The 7,187-nt window shown below is 43.9% G+C and overlaps 1 non-coding gene across 1 annotated transcript; it reads left to right on the top strand.

Moving 5' to 3' along the window:
* Positions 1-1,647: 1,647 nt before the first annotated feature.
* Positions 1,648-1,722, top strand: Trnat-ugu. Its single transcript has one exon. It is a non-coding gene; the product is annotated as a tRNA-Thr (tRNA).
* The last annotated feature ends 5,465 nt before the right edge of the window (positions 1,723-7,187 follow it).

The raw sequence follows: 7,187 nt of genomic DNA, 5'->3' as shown, positions 1-7,187 counted from the left end.
TTAGGCTGGATTCACCACTTCCTCTGATGTTTCAAACTTCGACGACGACGAGGGAATACTGAACACAGTGCAAGAACAGAACTGTTATCCGACGAAACACAGTCCACTGCTTTTCTCGAGAAGTTGCTTCTACGGCGAGCGACAGACAGCTCGTCCTGTTCTGTGATGCCGGCAGACTTGCTGAAATTGCTGCCGCATTTTTTTCCATCTCGAATGCCTCAGGGCAAACCGCCTGTGGGGCTGCGGCCATAAGTTACAACTTCTGCCTCCCATATTGTCCATTACGCTACATCAACAATTATAGCCAGAACTTGCTTTCTCTGATATACATCTAACATTTCTGCTATGCGGTTAGTGACAACTGCGCTAACCGCAAATTAAATACGTAATCACGTAATTACATTAGTGGTCACATAGCAGGAAGCCACAATAAAGTGTTCAGATTTCGCCTCGCTCGGCAGGGACAATTTAGAGAAGAGAGGCGCTCTCTGATGAGAAATCAAACACCCAGCTGACGTCGAACCAGCCGTGCTTCCAGTGCGGCCGCTGTCCGTCAGTGTCGACAGAGTCATAAATCAAAACACGGTGGCAGGACAGCCTGATGGGCCTAAACAGCCGCATCGAAACGGGCCATCAAAATATCATTAAGGCTCATTCAAGTGATATCTGCCGCATCGCAAGCCGGAGGGCAAACAGCAGTTTCTCGCGTCCGCTCGACGATAGTGTCATTTCAGTACACAAAGGAGTGTGGGCGTAGGAAATGCAGTTACGTAAAGGCGTAACAGCTCATAACAGAATGAACTCGTAAAAATAAAAATGTTGTTACGAAACGAGTTGAGGACTGCTGACGAGTTCAAACACAACTACCATTACGCGGAAATACTGAGAATTGTTAATTCTCTAGAGTAAATATTCTGTTCATATATTTTTGCACATAGAAAACATTATGAGCGAACAGTTTTATCTTTTTAAACACAAAACATCGCTGATATCCTGCAGATGTTTCCTAACAGCACTTTTTAGCACAACTTTCATATCCATTCATCACACAGAAATCGATAATCAAAGTTATAGATGTAGTGAGTTTCGCAGAATGCATTTTCTTTCGCTATACCAGCGGTGGTCACAGACCCCCTCATACGTCGTAGCTTCAGTTATGATTTAGGCTAATGCTGGAGCTTAAGAGTCATCGGAGCTAATTTTGATAGTAGTAATGGTATTGAAACACACTGCCGGAAAATGTTAATATACTCTTTTCCAGTTCACTCAAGATTTATTGTTGCAACAGTGCACACGGAGTACGTGAAATGATTATATTTACACATCAATACCGCAAGCGGTTCTGAGGTACCACCCACATCGAAACATCCATATTATATGAAGATGGTATCTGCTCTTTCTGACAAGTCCGAAAGAACAGATACCATCTTCATATAGTTAAGGCTAGCCGGAGATTGACTTCCTTCTTCTGTGCGGATGCACACGCGTTACCCGAACTCTTACGGGACTCGGTAAGATTGTCTGCCGCGAGTAATGAGTGTAGTGTGCGGGGACACTACGAATGTAGTGTGTGGACATTAAGTTGGGAATGTGGGTCTCACGGGGCGCGTGCAAGGGATAAATCCCTGCAGTCACACTATCCTCTGTGCCCTCAATGGCTCAGATGGATAGAGCGTCTGCCATGTGAGCAGGAGATCCCGGGTTCGAGTCCCGGTCGGGGCACACATTTTCAACTGTTCCCGTTGATATATATCAACGTCTGTCGGCAGCTTAGGGTCTTGATTTAATTATCGTTACATCCATATTAGTACATAATGTAGTCTCCACGGGCAGCAATGCAGGCGCTGATTTTGGCATCCAGTCGATCGTACAGACGGCGAATACTGTCCTGGGATACGTTATTCACGCCTGCTCGACCTGTTCACGTAGTTCTGTAAGATGTCTTGGTTGACGAGGCGCATGAGCCACTTCTCGACACATCGTATCCCACAAGTGCTCGACTGGAGAAAATTCCGGATATCCTGCTGGCCAGGGAAGTTGCTGTACGTCTTGCAGAGCAGTTTGAGTTTCATTGACAGTGTGTGGGCGAGCATTATCGAGACGGAGCAACACATCACCTTCCTGTTGCAAGAACAGAACAAGAACGGTTCTAACAACACTCTGCACTTACCGAGCGCTGATTAGCGTCCCATCCAGGAACACCAAAGGTGAGCGAGAGCTATAACTTATCGCACCCCACACTATAAGACCTGGAGTGGGGGCGTTGTGTCAGAACAAATCCACTCTACGAGATAGCTCTCACCTGATCTACGCTGTACGCGCAAATGACTATCACCTGTTACAGGCAGAATCTGCTTTGATCGCTGAAGACCACAGCGCGCCATTCCATCTTCCAAGTGATCCTATGACAGCTCCAGTCAAGCCGTGCACGTCGATGCTGTGTTGAGTGGAAGATGAGCTGGAGGTGTGTGTGCCCGTAATCCCACAGGCTAATAACCGTTTCCCAACAGTTGGTGTTGATACGTCTGGGCTCACAAGCCCTCATTCTGTGTGTTGTGATATCTGAACGATCTGCCACTGCTGCCCTTATAATAAGACGATCATTGGCAGGGGTCTGTGATGCGTGGACGTCCAGAACCTCTTCTACAGGTGAGAGAAAGTTCACTGAGCACGGATAACACCATCGTTGAACAACTGATGCCACATGCAGCTTGTGTGGCAATTCTCCGAAAGGACCATCCCACCACTTGGAAGGCCGTAATATGACCCCTTTCAAACTCGTTCAGTCGACTGTATCTACATCTACATAGATACTCTACAAATCACATTTAAGTGCCTGGCAGAGGGCTCATTGAACCACCTTCACAATTCTCTATTATTCCAATCTCGTATAGCGCGCGGAAAGAACGAACGCCTATATCGTTCCGTACGAGCTGTGATTTCCCTTATTTGATTGTGCCGATCGCTTCTCACTATGTAGGTCGGTGTCAACAAAATATCTGCGCATTCGGAGGAGAAAGTAGGTGATTGGAATTCCCTGAGAAGATTCCGTCGCAACGAAAAACGCCTTTTTAAAATAATGTCCAGCCCAAAACAGGTATCATTTCAGTGACACTCCCTCCTTTATTTCGCGATAATACAAAACGTGCTGCCCTTCTTTGAACTTTTTCGATTTACTCCATTCAGTCCTATCTGGTAAGGATCCCACACCGCGCAGCAGTATTCTAAAAGGGGACGGTCAAGTGTAGTTTAGGCAGTCTCCTTAGTAGAGCTCTTACATCTTCTAAGTGTCCTCCCAATAAAACGCAGACCTTGGTTAGCCTTACCAACAACATTTTCTATACGTTCCTTCCAATTTAAGTTGTTCGTAATTGTAATTCTTAGGTATTTAGTTGAATTTACATCCTTTCGATTTGACTGATTTCTCGTGTAACCGAAATTTAGTGGATTCCTTTTAGCACTCCTGTGGATGACCTCACACTTTCCGTTACTCAGAGTCAACTGCCAATTTTCACACCATTCACATATCTTTTCGAAATCGTTTTGCAATTGGTTTTGATCTTCTCATGACTTTATTAGTCGATAAACGACAGCATCATTGCAAACAACCGAAGACAGCTGTTCAGATTGTCTCCAAAGGGCCTATAACACTACCTTAGGGAAAGCCTGAAATCACTTCTGTTTTACTCGATGACTTTCTGTCAGTTACTACGAATTGTGACTTCCCTGACAAGAAGTCACAAATACAGTCCCATAACTGAGACGGTATTCCATAAGCACACAATTTCACTACAAGCCGGTCGTGTGGTATCTGGAAATCCAGAAATACGGAATCGATCTGAAATCCCTTGTCAATAGCACTCAACACTTCATGCGAATAAAGAGCTAGTTGTGTTTCACAAGAACGATGTTTTCTAAGCCCATATTGACTGTGTGTCAATAGACCGTTTCCTTCGAGGTAATTCATAATGTTCGAACACAATATACGTTCCAAAATCCTGCTGCATATCGACGTTAATGATATGCGCCCGTAATTAAGTGGATTACTCCTACTGCGTTTCTTGAATATTGGTGTGGTATGTGCAATTTTCCAGTCTTTGGTTACGGATCTTTCGTCGCGCGAACGGTTGTATATGATTGTTAAGTATGAAGCTATGCATCAGCATACTCTGAAAGCAAACAGACGACTTGCCTTTATTAAGTGATTTAAGTTGCTTCACTACTCCGAAGATATTTACTTCTACGTTACTCATGTTGGCAGCTGTCCTTGATTCGAATTCTGGAATATTTACTTCGCCTTCTCTTGTAAAGGCAGAGTGCATCTCCGTGGCATGGTTTCCTGTATGCTTCGCACGTTTGCACCACACTGAGCCCTCTGACTGTAAGCATTCCCTAGAAAAGGGTATACACAGATGGCGCTCTGGTAGCCATCTTGAGTAATCTGTCATACGCCGCCATCGCATCAAAATCGAGGTCGTCTTTCCATGTGCACTATGTTTTTATTTCTTTTGTTTTATTTATTTATGTATTTTTTGCAGCAGTGCATTTCAACGCCGTATTTTACTTGATTCTATGGCATTTTGAATTAGTCGTTCGGAAGCCTTCGTAGCCTCACGAATTGGCTAACGTGAGTGAAGTATCATGATGTGTAATTACAGGATTGTGCACTTCCTGGGAAACAGGGAAAGACGTTCATGGGACATCAGAGCAACCGCCTTCAGGAGCGGCTATAGGATTATTTGATCACAACACGAAGACAGCACAGCAGGAAACATTTCAATCCTCAATTGTGAGAAAGTAAACTATCTAGAAGAGTGCAGCTCACTCTTGATGGCACAGACGCAATGAAGAATGGATGGATAGGTAGATGGATAGATAGATAGATGAATAGATTTAAAATTGTTGGGCACTAAATATCGTGGTCATCAGCGTCTTTTCTCAGGATCGCGGTACTGGTATACGAGTAGCTACTTTCAGCAAAACGAAAAGCAAAGGCCGTATAACTACAGCAGTAATAGTAAAAAGTTTCACATACAATCTCTAGTATATCTGTTCATACCGTTGTCATCACTCAAACAGTGGACGCCACTAAGATGACTGGCTGATCGCGGAAATAATGGGACGAGTCAGCCACCCACCTTAAAACCCACGTCCAGTTAACTAGGCGGAAGTCCTGACGCCACACAAATTGTCAATAATTTTCTTACTATTGTTTCACCATCACCTAAATTGAGGGTAAGTGAACAGTCTTGTAGTCAATAACATCAAATATTACTTCGTACATCAAATACCAGATCAAGTGGCAGAATTACTTCGTCATTGTGAATACAACATTACGATGTGGTTCAAAGTGTACTGGGCCTTCGGAGGAAGGTGAGCTGCCGATACTGTTGCGAAGGAGGCAGCGCGAAATGGTACAAGAAAACCAGGATACACGTGCAGACCACTTCGAGCAAGTGCGGTTGCCAATTACAAGCCGCGGGAAGAGCGAAGTGTTTGTTTCATACCATTATAAGGAAGGGCACATGACGGAAATAGTCCAAAACGTGCCAGAGACACCGTGTTACGGCTCTGGCGCTTATCACAGAAGTCTCCGCAGTGACTTCATCGACTGCAACGGACTGAAAAATCTGTTTCAGATTTTCATGTCTTAGAATGGTGTGCATGTCAGAAGTAGGGTGGTGCGGCGACGCAAATTAAGTACGGACGGAGTACCAAGTGACACTCCAGGAAAAAGACGCCATTCTGCCATGTCTGACAGTAGCGTGCGCTCCGGGGTGCGCGTAGAACATTTAGCGGTCATCTTCGTTGTAGTTTGAGTATCGTAAAGGGACTTAGCCATGCACTGTTCATTACGTGTGATGCATAGCAAACATGACAATTATTACGTTAGGATGCGTGAAGAGTTTGACAGAGCACTGAAAGACCTATGTAGAAACAAGGCCCCGGGAGTAGACAAGATTCAATTAGAACTACTGACAGCCTTCGAAGAGCCAGTCCTGACAAAACTCTACAATCTGGTGAGCAAAATGTATGAGACAGGCGAAATACCCCTCAGACTTCAAGAAGAATATAATAATTCCAATCCCACAGAAAGCAGGTGTTGACAGATGTGAAAATTACCAAACTATCAGTTTAGTAAGTCACGGCTGCAAAATACTAACACGAATTCTTTACAGACGAATGGAAAAACTAGTAGAAGCCGGACTCGGGGAAGATCAGTTTGGATTCCGTAGAAATATTGGAACACGTGAGGCAATACTGACCCTAAGACTTATCTTAGAAAATAGATTAAGGAAAGGCAAACCTACGTTTCTAGCATTTATAGACTTACAGAAAGTTTTTGACAATGTTGACTGGAATACTCTCTTTCAAATTCTGAAGGTGGCAGGGATAAAATACAGGGAGCGAAAGGCTATTTACAATTTGTACAGAAACCAGATGGCAGTTATAAGAATCGAGGGGCATGAAAAGGGAGCAGTGGTTGGGAAGGGAGTGAGACAGGGTTGTAGCCTATCCCCGATGTTATTCAATCTGTATATGGAGCAGGCAGTAAAGGAAACAAAAGAAATACTCAGAGTAGGTATTAAAATCCATGGAGAAGAAATAAAAACTTTGAGGTTCGCTGATGACATTGTAATTCTGTCAGAGACAGCAAAGGACCTGGAAGAGCAGTTGAACGGAATGGACATTGTCTTGAAAGGAGGATATAAGAAGAACAACAAGAAAAACGAGGATAATGGAATGTAGTCGAATTAAGTCGGTTGGTGCTGAGGGTATTAGATTAGGAAATGAGACACGAAGTAGAGAGGATATAAAATGTAGACTGGCAATGGCAAGGAAATCGTTTCTGAAGAAGAGAAATTTGTTAGCGTCCAGTATAGATTTAAGTGTCAGGAAATGGTTTCTCAAAGTATTTATATGGAGTGTAACCGTGTATGGAAGTGAAACATGGACGATAAATAGTTTGGACAAGAAGAGAATAGAAGCTTTCGAAATGTAGTGCTACAGAAGAATGCTGAAGATTAGATGGGTAGATCACACAACTGATGAGGAGGTACTGAATAGAATTGGGGAGAAGAGGAGTTAGTGGTACAACTTGGCTAGAAGAAGGGATCGGTTGGTAGGACATGTTCTGAGGCATCAAGGGATCACAAATTTAGGATTGTAGGGCAGCGTGGAGGGTA

The sequence above is a fragment of the Schistocerca piceifrons genome, chromosome 4 (assembly GCF_021461385.2).
Source record: "Schistocerca piceifrons isolate TAMUIC-IGC-003096 chromosome 4, iqSchPice1.1, whole genome shotgun sequence".
Lineage (NCBI taxonomy): Eukaryota > Metazoa > Arthropoda > Insecta > Orthoptera > Acrididae > Schistocerca > Schistocerca piceifrons.
Note: the sequence above shows the minus strand (reverse complement) of the source record. Positions and strands in the feature narration are given on the sequence as shown.